Source organism: Lissotriton helveticus, chromosome 3_2, assembly GCF_964261635.1.
Source record: "Lissotriton helveticus chromosome 3_2, aLisHel1.1, whole genome shotgun sequence".
NCBI lineage: Eukaryota > Metazoa > Chordata > Amphibia > Caudata > Salamandridae > Lissotriton > Lissotriton helveticus.
Genome location: NC_136062.1, coordinates 112,631,777 through 112,644,956, shown reverse-complemented (window position 1 = coordinate 112,644,956; position 13,180 = coordinate 112,631,777). Strand labels below are relative to the sequence as shown.

Genomic DNA, 13,180 nt, shown 5'->3' with positions numbered 1-13,180 from the left:
CTTCATTTATGGATTTCCTTTGTTGTATCCTACCACATGAATTCCTAACAATTCTAGATACATTCCACCACTGTTTGTTGTTCATTCTAACAGCGTTACCTTGAATCTTATCAATGACCATGGGATCAGTAAATTTACAACAACCTTTTTTTTTTATGCACTGGAAATTTCACACGCACTATATCTCCAACAACAAAAGAATGGGAAATAGTTTTTTTTCTTGAATCAAAATAAGACTTTTGTGTAGTTTGTGCCAAATTAACATTCTCTCTGACAGTAACATTTAAATCAGTAATAGAATCCATCTTCACCCGCTTAGACATCCAACCAGGACATACTTTAGAACAAGGTTTCCTCCCACGCAAAAGTTCATAAGAAGAAACTTTGGTAGATGAGTGAGGTGTAGTGCGATAGAACCACAACATCGATCGTACTGCATTTTGCACATTGAATTTGCCTGCTAAAGCTCACTGTACACAATTGTTAAGTACACGGTTCATACGTTCAACTAATCCATTTGTTTGTGGATGATAAAGTGAACTCTTACAATGGCCAATACCACATTGTTCCAAAAATTGCTCAAATTATTGGCTCACAAACTGCACACCATTATCACTGACAATGGAGGAACGAAAACCCTCACGCAAAAATATGTCTTTCAGAAAGTCAATTACATTTTTCGAATTAGGTTCACCAATAAACCAAACTTCAGGCCATTTAGAATAATAATCAATTGCGACTATGGCAAACCTTGAAGAAACTGGGAGAACATTGAATGGGCCAACAAGATCAATGCCAATTTTCTGCCATGGTGCTTCAGGTAGTTCAATAGGTTGCAAAGGAGGAGTCCTGACAATAAAACTGTTCTCTGCACCAGAACAAACCACACATTCACCCACAAATGAATCAACATCCGTATCCATTTGGGGCCACCAAAAATACTCTCGTAGCCTCCTTTTCGTGTGAGTTTTTTCCAAATGTCCCTCATGTGCTCCTTTCATTAAACATAGTCTAAGAACATCAGGAGGAATTAGTCTGTCACTACGTACCAGCAACCCATCCTCAACAGAAAGTTCAACAGAAACCTTCACATAGGTCTGTAATGATAATGGAACATGTTTCTCTTTAGGCCATCCACGCTTAACATGCTTAACTACACAAGAAAGTAATTTGTCTTTTGCAAGTTACTCCTTCCATTCCTTCTCAGTAACAGCATACATATCATCCAGAACCAAACTGGCAATAAAACACTCATCCTCATCCCCCAAATCCAACTCACTTCCATCATCAACAGGAAACCTTGAAAAATAATCAGCTCTACCATTCTTATTTCCAGGAATAAAAGAAACATCAAAATCATACTGTAGTAGTTTTGAGGATAAACGAGCTATTCTTGGGGTGTGATCTTTTAGTTTTTTACCTGACAAAATAGAGACAAGGGGACTGTGATCTGTACGTAGCTGGAAGTGTCTACCCCAAACATAGGAATTAAACTTCCTCGCAGCCCACCAACATGCTAAAAGTTCTCTTTCGATAACAGCAAAACTTAGTTCAGTGGCACGCAAAACCCTTGAGGCAAATCCTAAATAGTTCTCAATACCACCAACGGATTGGGTAAGAACAGCACCTAAACCCAGTCCACTAGCATCAACCGTTATAGTGCACATAGCGCTAGGATCAAAAGGTTTCAGAACCTTGGGACAAACCAACTGTGTTTTTATCCACTCAAACTTTTTGAGCACAAGAGTCCCAAAGGAAAGGAACACTTTTCTTCAGCATGTTGGTAAGAGGTTGAGCCCTCAAAGCATAGTCTGGTACAAATCGAGAATAAAACTCAGCCTAGTTTTGTCTATAGGAGCTGGACTGTCAACAATTGCCTTGATAAGAGCAGGTCTAGGTTCAATTCCCTGTTCAGACAAAACATGGCCCAGATATTCAACTTTCTTAACCTTGAACACACACTTCTCTTGTTTCAGAACAACACCACTGACTTGCATGACTTCAAGAAGATGAAAAAGAGCTTCATTGTGTGAATCACTTGAATCACCATGTATTAACACATCGTCCTGAAAGACAACAACGCCTTTGATGTCTTTGAGCATGCCTGACATAATCCTCTGAAAGACAGCTGCCGCAGAGGCTAGCCCGAATGGCATACGGCAATATTGAAAAGAACCAAATGGTGATACAAATGCTGTAAGATGTCTTGAAGAAGGATCAAGTGCGACTTGGTGATATGCTGATGCCAAATCTAACTTTGAAAAACACTTGAAACCAAGAATCAAACTCAGCATGTCAGCGATCTTTGGAAGGGGATGAGAATCGCCCCATATGTTTTTATTTAAACTGCGAAGATCAACACAAACGCGATGATCACCATTTTTTTTCTTCGCGACCACTAACGGAGACAACCGTATGAAGATTCTATGGGTTCTATGATCCCTTTTTTATACAAATCATCAAGTTATTTCTCCAATTGATCTCTGACACTGAGGGGCACATTCCTCAATCTGTGTTTAACGGGAATGGTATCATCCTTGACCTTAATTGCATGTGAAAACCCTTTTATTTTCCCTAATTCTTTGCTAAAAACTAAAGGGTAGCGTCCAGATAATTTGACAGCAAAATCATCCAATCCAACCACAGAAACTTGATCTGTGGTGCCTGGTCTTAATACCATTTTGAACTAACCTAGATGATACCAACCTAGAATTGACAATCCTTTAATGGCCACATAAACTTTTCCATGGATTACGCTTCCTCTGAACTCCAAAGAATCTTCAAAGAAACCAGCTAATTCAATTCAATTCAATAATCTTTATTTCGTTGTAATAGCATCATAAAAGATACACAATTAAAATCATTTCATTACAATTTATAATTTTCTAAAGCACAGAGTAGGTAACGGAAATCGACTTGATATCACATGGTAATTAGAGCTCTTTTCATCCCGGTATACATCATCTTGTTTATGTGGAATTTCATAACAATCTTATAATTATGGTTTAGAATCATCACACATTAAATAAATATACTATTAAAATATAAGCAACCTTTTTACATGATAAAAAGTAATTAAATGGGTAACCACCAAGGCATAATTTTAAAACTTATACACTACGAAATGTTAAAAAGTAATACATGGTTGGTGTACTTCACAATATAGTTTAGATACCTTGCCATCCTACGCATTTTGGCTTGTTTAATGAGCATAAGAAGTATAAAAATTAAACCTTAACGTTTAAAAATGTAGACCCGACTTTATTGTAATAAAGTTAGCAGAAGAAATCTACTAAGACCGAACACAATTACCTGACTGGTGTCAGTTTTTAAAATTCTGCCGGCCTCCTTGTAGGAGTTTGAGCCAATACTGCGACAAAGTGGCACTATCCACTTTTTCCTTGGTATTACATAACTGCAGCAAAAAAAATAGGATATGTAGGACATCTTCCCTTGCGTTATTAGTACATAAAGTGCTTCTATCACTGTTTGACTTCACCCAACTTTTTTCAAATTCCTTAGTTCTTAATGTTCCATATCTATATTTTATATACAAGCTTTTAGCTAAAGTCGGCTGGATCTCATCCAGAAAGGTTTCAAATAGTGCCAAATCTTTAGTCAGTAAAAGAAAATCAGTTAAGGGACCATGGGTTTTTATATACGCAGAATCATAGCTCATGCACGACCTGAATGTCAATTTGACAATTTTCCTGGAGCACGCCTTCATAGCCTCTGGATCCCTCCAGAAATGGGATAATCCTATTTTGGCTAACCAGGATCTTACATGCTTAAACCAATAGATTTTGCTACCGCTGTCGAGATCCATGACTTCTTTCAACCCCTCCTTATAATCAGGCCGTTCGGGAGTTATCCACAATCTGACCCACAACAATAACGGTCTTAATATCGCATGTGCGTTTAATGTTCATATCCAAGAAAAGGGGTGTCAACGGGGTGCTAGTAGGCAATTTTAACAATCCCCTAAAAAACTTATTCTCGAAGGTTTCAAATGTCTTTCTACATACTGGTCCCCATAGTTCTGCTCCATATAGCACTGCTGATTGAACCTTGTACCTAAAAAGCTCTAGAGCTGGAGTTACTGCCTTATTCAAGCATTTATTTTGTCCTTTCAAAATTGGGAAACAATTTTGTTTAAACACTATTTTTGTCTTTTCTAACTGTGGTCTGCATGCTAATGATGAGTCTATTAATACACCTAAATAAGTGAAATTCTGCTCATGATCTAATTTTTGGCCGTTTAACATTAGATTTTTTCTAAAACTTTTATGCGGGCTCAGAGCCATGTATTTGGTTTTTTTAATATTAATTTCTAAACCTTTCGAAGTACAATACGACTGGAACCTTTCCAATAGGTTCTGGAGACCCCTTTGTGTTTGCGAAATGAGAATAGTGTCGTCCGCAAACAGGAGGGACGAAACCCGTTCACCTACCAATCTAGGCGAGTCATTATCGCACCTCTCCATTTAAGACGGGATATCATTAACAAACAGGGAGAACAGGGTTGGGGCCAATACGCACCCCTGTCGTACTCCCCTTTTTATCGGAATTGGTTGTGTTAATTCCCTGTTTGGGCCCCACCTAACCTTGGCATAGTTCTCCTTGTGTAAACCCATGACCAGTTTTAGTAGGTCCATTGGGAGTCCCTGATTTTTTAATGATTCCCACAAAAGTTATCGGGGGATAAGGTCGAATGCCGCTCGTAAATCAACAAATGCCACGTACAGGTGACTAGTTCGGAGAATGACGTATTTCCAATACAAGCAGCACAGCCTTAGAACCTGGTCTATGGTTCCTGTTTTAGCTCTGAACCCGGCTTGGTATTTTGTTAAAACTGATTCTTCTTCCAACCATGTGTTAATACGATTTAATATATGCCTGGCATAGATTTTTTGGGTTATATCTAAAAGACTTATAGGGCGATAGTTAGCAGGATCGCTTCTATCGCCCTTTTTAAAAATAGTGATCATTTCCGCACCATTTCATGTATCTGGGATTAATTCACCAGCCGCGACTGCATTAAAACAAATGGTTTAAATATGGTGCCCAAACATCCAGTTCGTGCTTGAAAAGGTCACCTGGTATTTTGTCGAGTCCAGGGGCCTTCCCTTGTTTGACAGAATTAATAGCCAGTTCTGTTTCCTGTAGGTTAAAGGTTGTTTGTGAGTGTTCAACATCTACAGGCGACAGAGCGTGCTCTTCCTGCACTATTTCTACGGGCCGTAGGGCCGCGTAAAGGTTCGTAAAATGGTCAATCCACGTAACCTCGTCAAGAAAGACCTCTCTAGAGCCCTTCTCCCTTTTGTTTCCCTTGGCCACTATTTCCCAAAATAACTTCTGGTCCTTTGTTTTAGCTGCCGACAACATGCTGGACCAAAGCTCTTCATCCCAGGAACACTTTGCATTTGCCAATGCCTTATTATATAGTTTCCTTTTTTCCTTAACTACTAGTGCACTTTTGGATTTAACTGCTTCAATCAATGAAGTTTTTGCAATACGGCATTCTTTCCTAAACCATGGCTTACCTATAGGCAGTGCATTAACAACACCTGTCCCTTTTTTTGGCCTTTTTGTCATTAATTCTAATAGTTTATTAAAAAAGACTTTGTGCAATTTTAAAAATTGACCAAATTCACATTCAAGGGGATTATAAGTGTCAAAAGTTTCTGCAAGTGAGCTATAGATATTTGCCAGTAACTCCTCTTTTTCTAGGATGTATGCCCATTTAACAGACCGTCGGTTATTACTAAGTATAATATTATCTAGAATAGCTAGTTGTCCTCCCTCTTTAACTTCCAGCCCCTTTAATAAACTCTGTAAGAAGCTGGTTTCAAGGGGACGATGATCGCTATCAAGTCTATCCTTAACCATCAGGTCTTTTGTATATGGCCATAAATCCAACGAAACAATGACATAGTCTATTTTACTTTGACAGGTACGCCTCAAAAAAGTGGGTGCTTTGGGGCTGTCAGATGGCAGGCGCCCATTACATGCCCTCAAGCCGTGGCTTGTAAGTACCCTTGTAATCTGGAGAGCTAGGATAGTCCCAGCAACCGCCCCATTACTAGCTAGAGACGGTATTCCATTAGCAACATCTTCTTCTTCGTACAATTTGTGCATGCCTACAATGGGTTCAAAATTACAATTCATATCCCCACAAATAATTACACTTGCTTCCGAACCCAAAGTGTCCAGAATTATCTCTAATTTGTTGATACAAGATGATTCCTTGTGAGATGGGCATGGTCTATTATATACATTAAGAAGATTGATCACCCTTTTGTCATCAGTGGTCATTTCCAAACCAAGTAGATCTAAAGAGTCAGTGTTTTTTTTTTTTTTTATACCTATATTAAGAGATACGCTGACCCATATTAACAAACCTCCTGAGGCACAACCTCTAATTGAAGCGACTGCCTCTTGCTGGTAGGTTCTATATCCAGCTCTGTGCAAGGGTTTTGTGGCCCACTTTTCCTGTAATACACATATATCAAAGGAGTTTATGTAATTATTCCAGTCAGGATCACTTATTTTTCCATTCACTCCTGCTACATTCCATGATATAATTTTAACTAGCGATTCCCCGATGTTTAAATTGCTACTACTTGGTGGTAAGGTTTGGGTTGGGCTTCTAACTACCCCTGTCAGAATAATGTCATCTTCACCCACCACTGATTGGTCTATACCATCTATTCCTATCATTGGTACTATAACCTTTTCAGCTTCTATTGGATAGCTTGTGGGCTGCTCTGAGATGCCAATGAACAACATTCGATCCGTTACCTGGTCTATGCAGGAACATGATACCCCCTTAATATCTCTGGTTCCCTCTCCTTTAAAGTTAGGTACCCTTCTGCATTTTAATACCTGATGCCCATCTTCTGAACCTGATGACAGTGAGGGTACAAGGGGGAGGGTATCTTGCAGTCAGTCAACTGACTCTAAGCAATTAAAGCTATTGTGGGTAGGGATAGAATCCAATTTTAGGGATTGCATTAACCATCCCCCGGATGGAGGCCCCCTCCTCTTACGCTGCACCGTCGTCCAATCATCTGCCCATGAAGAGAAATGGCCTGGTGGATAGAAATAGGTTAGTTGGAAGGGGCGAACGGTGGTGCCTAGACTGGGGTACCTCCAATTGCAGATGTGATTCACAACTCTAGGGTTATCAAAATTAATCAAAATACAATCCCCCTTTATATTTTTTGCCAAATGTCCTACCCAGGGTACCCGCCGAGTAGTAAGAATTCTGCCCATCATGTGTGGGGGCAGTGGTCTATTTACATCCAGCCATTGGACAACCCTATTCCACAAGGTGGTAGAGGTTTCCACCTCTTGCTTGCCCAACTCCGGCACTCCAGCCAGAATAACCACAAATGGGCAGGCCTCAGGGGGTAGATTTATGGCATCTACAATGGTTTCCGCTCTAGAACTTTTTTCATTACAACCCTGAGATGTGTTACTTTTACTTGGCCTATTTGCTTTGGTATCTTTTGCATCCTTGTCTTTGGCTGCCTCGGGGGTCACCTCAGTTATTTTTGGTACTGGGGGATCCCCGGGAGCAGCTGGGGCCTTGGTAATGGTAGCCCTGACCTTCGGTAGTGTGTGAATGGCAGTGGAGCTAAGATTCTTTAGGGAGGATTCAGTAGTTCCCTTGATATCCCTCTCTATCCGTTTTAAGTGTGTCTCTATCCTGCTCAGCCTATCTTCAAGAGGACGTAGGAGGAGTTTTAGTGTATCAAAAATAAAATTTGGCTCACCAATCTGCGTCCCTTCCGTAGCCCCTTTAGTTAATTGCCCTCCTGATGCTTGCATCATGTTCCCTAGGTCTATTACATCAAGAGCCGGGCTTGTGGGGTTTACAACAACAGGCGTTTCCACAATGCCTGGGCTTGGCACAATATTTTTTGTGCCCTTCTTTTGCTTTCCACCATGATTGTTGAATAGCCCTGGTTTCATCTTAGGAATAGTCCCGGTGTTTGCTCCTTTCTGTTGTCTTGTGTTGTGAACTTTAACCACGTTAGGGACAATGGGCAATTTGTGGGGAGATAGTAATGATGACTCTGATACAGTTGAATAACTCCCATCGGTCACATGTAAAGCGTCATAATTAGATGCCTGCGGGATGATTGATTCTAAAATTGGCGAAACATCAATCTCCCCATGAGCTACAACATTACCCAGGAAAACAGGGGTTTGTGCATTGGCAATTTGGCCTAGTGAGGATCGTCTTGCAGTAGCCAGTTCCTGGGAAACCCGTCGCTCCATGATGGAAATACTTTCATCTACAACGGAGTTCATCCTTTTGATGAATTGGTCCATTGCTCCCGTGAATACAACAGTGTCGGCTCTTCCCTTGACCTCCTTAGTTGGCATTGTTCGTAAACCAGTCAACCGTATCTCCAAGATATATTAAGATCTACAGTACTCACAAGACAGGGTGTGGGTTGTCAGTGGGGTGGCCCGTCCTGGCCTCTTCCGGTCTTGAACGGGCTTAAACGTGCCCGCCCTTGGCCCGGGCTTCGCCCGCGCGTGTCCCGCGTTGCGCATCCAGGTGAAGATTTAAAGCACCTGGGGCAGGGCGGTGCAGGAAGGAGTGTCTATGCCCCTGAGCCTTCTGGGCTTGGTAGTCCGCCCTTCCAGGAGATAGCACCAGAGTCAGAACAAACGAGCGTTTCCCGCGGAGCGGGAAACACGAGAAGTGAAGTGGTGGGGAGTGCGGGTTCACCTCCGTATCGTAGCTCCCGTTTTCCGCTGCTGCAAAGCCTCCCGCTGCAAAGAGTGTCTAATTCAATCCTTCTCCCTTCATAAGAAACAGGGGATCTACTTGGAGGCATCAAAGAACGAGAGCCCCAGACTTCAGCAAACAATTCTTGAGTAAGCATCGTAATCCTTGCTCCAGAATCAACTAACAAATTTACAATTTTCCCACCAATATTAATGTCAATATACGGATCAACACATTCTTTATCAGTACCAGACAAGTCACCTACAACCACAACATTGTCTTTTAAATCTTGAATATCATTAAGATTAACATCATTACTCTCTGTAACAGACATATTCGCAACAGGAGAAGAAGACTGGTTAACTTCTGAAAAAACACGTTTTCCAGTTTGACAAATTTTGGCAAAATGCCCCATTCTGCCACAAATTCTACAGACAACGTTCTTCTCAGGACAAGGCCGACCAGATTTAAAATGTGAAAGATTCCCACAACGATAACAAATATTGCTATGTTTGAATTGTTTGTTATCAATACGTGCGGGAATGTTACTCTTAACATCTTTTGATCTAACAACACCAACTGACTCACTTGATACAACCTTTTAGTCAAGCTCGTTTACAGAAACTTTAGAAAGCTCTATGCTCTTAGCTGTGCGTATGGTTTCTTCAAGGGTCGGATTACCCATTGATAAGTTTTTGTTGAATATTTTTATCCAATAATTTACAGATATATTGATCACAAATCAATTGTTCATTGAATCCCTCAAACTGACAGTCTGCACTTAGCTTACATAAAGCCGTAATAAATGTTTCAACATCTTCACCAGATCTTTGCTCCCTTTTGAAGAATTTATGTCTAAGGACAACAATACTGGGTTGAATATCAAAACGAAGTTGTAACTTCTTAACAGCTTCATCATATTCATCAAGCTCAACTTCATTTTCTGCACGTACCAAATCTGGAAGATGTTTAAACACAGATCTAACCTCAAATCCTAGAGAATTGAGAAGAAGATATTTCCTTTGCTCTGCCCTGAAATGTAATGCACCTATTGCGCCAATATATGTCACAAATGCATCACACCAATTCCTCCATGGTATGGGTATGGGTGGATTACCAGGAGACTCCAGAAAAGGTGGTGGTGGAGATACAGACTGCATTTTTATATATTTAAAACAATGAAGAAACTAATGAACAGCAAGCAAAAGCAAAAATGCACACCAACATATATATGTGCTTGTAACTTCCGCCTGACACACAACGAATAAGTGTGCGTGTCACTGTGTCTCTGCACAACCTCTTTAAGTGTGCGTATCACCGTCACTTGACACACAAAGGAAGCAAACCTGATAGGTCTGTTGTTTTTGCACACCAACTATAAGTGTGCGTATCACTGTCACTTGACACGCAATAACAAGTGTGTGTGTCACTGTATCTCTGCACGACCTCTTTAAGTGTGCGTATCACTATTGCTCGACACGCCAGGCTATAAGTAAGCAGAGCAGTAGGAATATGCGTTACTGCATTCCAACACAATAGTTATGAGTGTGCGTATCACTGTCGTTTGACACGCAAAGCTTGACACACGATGCTTTAAAATATGTGCATCACTGCGATTCTACAATGTACATATGACACATTTATCCAAATGTGTGTCACTGTTTGACAAATACCACTCTTGAAGGCAGAATGTGTGTCACTGTTTGACAATTCCCACTCTTGAAGGCAGAAGAGTAGAGATAATTTTCAGTGTCTGATTTAAACTTCTCTTATTTCCCTTTTTAACTCAGTGTAAATTTGCAATCAAGAGTTACACCGTTACTGTTATGTTTTTTTTTTTTAAAGGCAGAATAAATTTTGTTCCACAAATTTCCTGAACGAGTCAAATATTGTACACACAGTAATATATTCAACACTGTCTGTGTGATAATAAAGTTATGTTTTAAAGGGAAAATAAAAAAAATGATAAAAACACTAGAATAGATAGGACCATTACAAATAGTTGTTATCATGCCCTTTGGTTTTCTTTGAGCGCAACTGTATGTAAAGTTGACATTCACCCCTCACAAAAGTCAACCCGCCCAATCCTTTTTTTAGTGTTAATTGTTTACGGAGGATGTGCTCTCATTTCTTAACATAGTTGCATGTTCTTACTCTGAACAATGTTGTGTGTTTGTACATGCCAAGACTGATGGTGTTATCTCCTAATAGTGAAAAAATTATTAAGCTCCATTGCATTCTTGTAGAGCATTTCCTTGTATTGAGGATCATCTACTGTGTCTTTTGGACTTGAGCATCCTCATACGTAGCCCCCCCGTCGTGCATAGCAAGCTGTGATTGACCTCCTCAAGTTTTTTCAGAATCACTTTTTTTATTTTAATTGTAATAGTTTCCAGATAGTCCAAATTCCAACTGCCTGTCCCCATTTTGTTATTTTGATACACCTGCCCACCACCCCTCTGTGTGTTGGGTACTTGATGCAAATAAAATAAAGTCATTCAGTAGGATAATTAGTTAACGTTTTAAAATAGCCAGTAAAAACTGTGTTTAAAATGAAAATGCCATCTTGTATTCTGAACCTTGGTTGAGTAAGAACGTGCTCACCCCCTCCTGTTCTGCCTGAGATTAGATTCTGCAACTGGTGCTCGTTTCATAAGATTTGAAGAGCACAACGCTTCCCTGTTGACACCAAAGCAATGCTCTTTCTTAAAATCTCTTTTAATGTTGTATTCTATTTCCCTCCTTTTCTTTGGTTACAAAGAAGATCTGTTGGAGAAGTACTGGCAGGTTCCAGAGAATGTAAGGGAATGGAGTGATCAACTGATGAAGTATGTGGCTGTCAGCCATACTTTCCAAGGTGGTCTGACTGAGTTTGATTAACGTGTTTTGCTCACTGCTTTTGCTTTGCACTTTTTTAAGGGAGCCCTTATCAAGCATGAATGCTATCTTAATCTGATCTTGTTGAGTTAAAAACCCAAACGGGTGCAGATTTAGGTCTGGCTTTACAATGAAGCTATCCTTGACCTGATGTGGTTAAAAAAAGGAACTTTCAGAAGTATTACAGAGAAGGACAATGGCTTCGACCATATTTTGGCTCACCTGTTTACAACTTTTTATTTGGCAAAAACTTTGTGCTTCCACAGAAAGTTTGCTTATCCTCCAAGTAGCTGTGATCAATGTGGCCTCTAATTATTTTCTTCTGTGTGCTGCAATGACAATTTGTGTACTCCAGCCGAGGCACTGTGCAAAGAAGACGTGCTACAACTCTGTTTGCAATTAAGCTCAGTGTGCAAGCTTCTACAACCATCGGTGCTTACCTCTTCTAATAAAAGTTTAAAAATAAAGGTAAAAGGTTGCATTTTGGTTCACATACTGATTCATATGCAAGTTACTCGCAGGATAGTGGATTTCCATTTGTGTGTGTATCACCATTATATCCCTCGCTTTTAAAGCCAGGTTTCCTAAACTATTTTGGCCATTTGCACGCAGCTTTTCCACCATGTCAGCTGGGCTCATGAATCACATATTCCGAACAGGCATGACTTACTGTTAAGTTTTATGCTCAACCCATTTCACTTTTCTCTGCTCCCTTTAGTGACTCATTATGATAGATAGTTTTTCCGTCTTTCCGTCTTTTCATGGATACTCTGGGTACAAGAAAACACTCAAGTGGCTTTACGTTAACTGTAGAGTCTCTGTGTTGTAATAGCAGACATGATCAATGTGAAAGTCTTGGTGCTGCCAGTCAACCTTGGGTTGCACCAACACAGAGCTGTTTGGAGAGCTGTTATTGTTTGAACAGGTGGTGCTTAAATGGGGTTTAGCCTGCATTGGTAAGTTTGGACTTAGGGTTCCTAGCACTATACTGTTCTTCTGATATATAGGTTAGTAGCATGTGTGGCTGTTGATACAAATGTGTCAAAAACAAAGAAGGGAGGTAGAGCGAAACGACTGGATTCTTGCTCCACTGGGATACTTAGATAAACACAGAGAATCCAACCAAGAATGGGAGGGGAGGGGAGTGTTATCAACGTGTGTTGAAGCACTCAGTGTTTTGAAAAATACCCCTCACACACCAAAAGGCCCCTTGGTGTCATGCTTCATCATCGGGGTCTTCGCACCCCTCTATCGGGATGCGGCGTGCTGCGACCTACGACTACGCGGGAGCACTAATAGTAAAGACTATGTGTGGTGTTGGTGTGTGGGGTGTCTTAGGTTAAGTGAGTGGTGGGATGTGGTGAAAAAATTAAAAAATACCTGGCGCATGAGTTTGAGGAAAAATTTATTCTGAACTCTGGCTGGTATTATTAAAAGAAGTGCAAAGTGAGGTCAGGGCTGTTATATTAGGGAACAGGACCTCTGGTGTGCGTTGTCGACATGTTTCGGAGCCAAGCTCCTTCTTCAGGACGGGGGCACAACCTCCCCACCTTACTC

The 13,180-nt window shown here is 40.6% G+C and overlaps 1 protein-coding gene across 2 annotated transcripts in view; it reads left to right on the top strand.

The window, feature by feature from the left end:
* CCPG1 (cell cycle progression 1) overlaps window positions 1-13,180 on the top strand; it is a 387,788-nt gene that overhangs the window by 214,268 nt on the left and 160,340 nt on the right. The gene's annotated exons all lie outside the window — the stretch shown is intronic.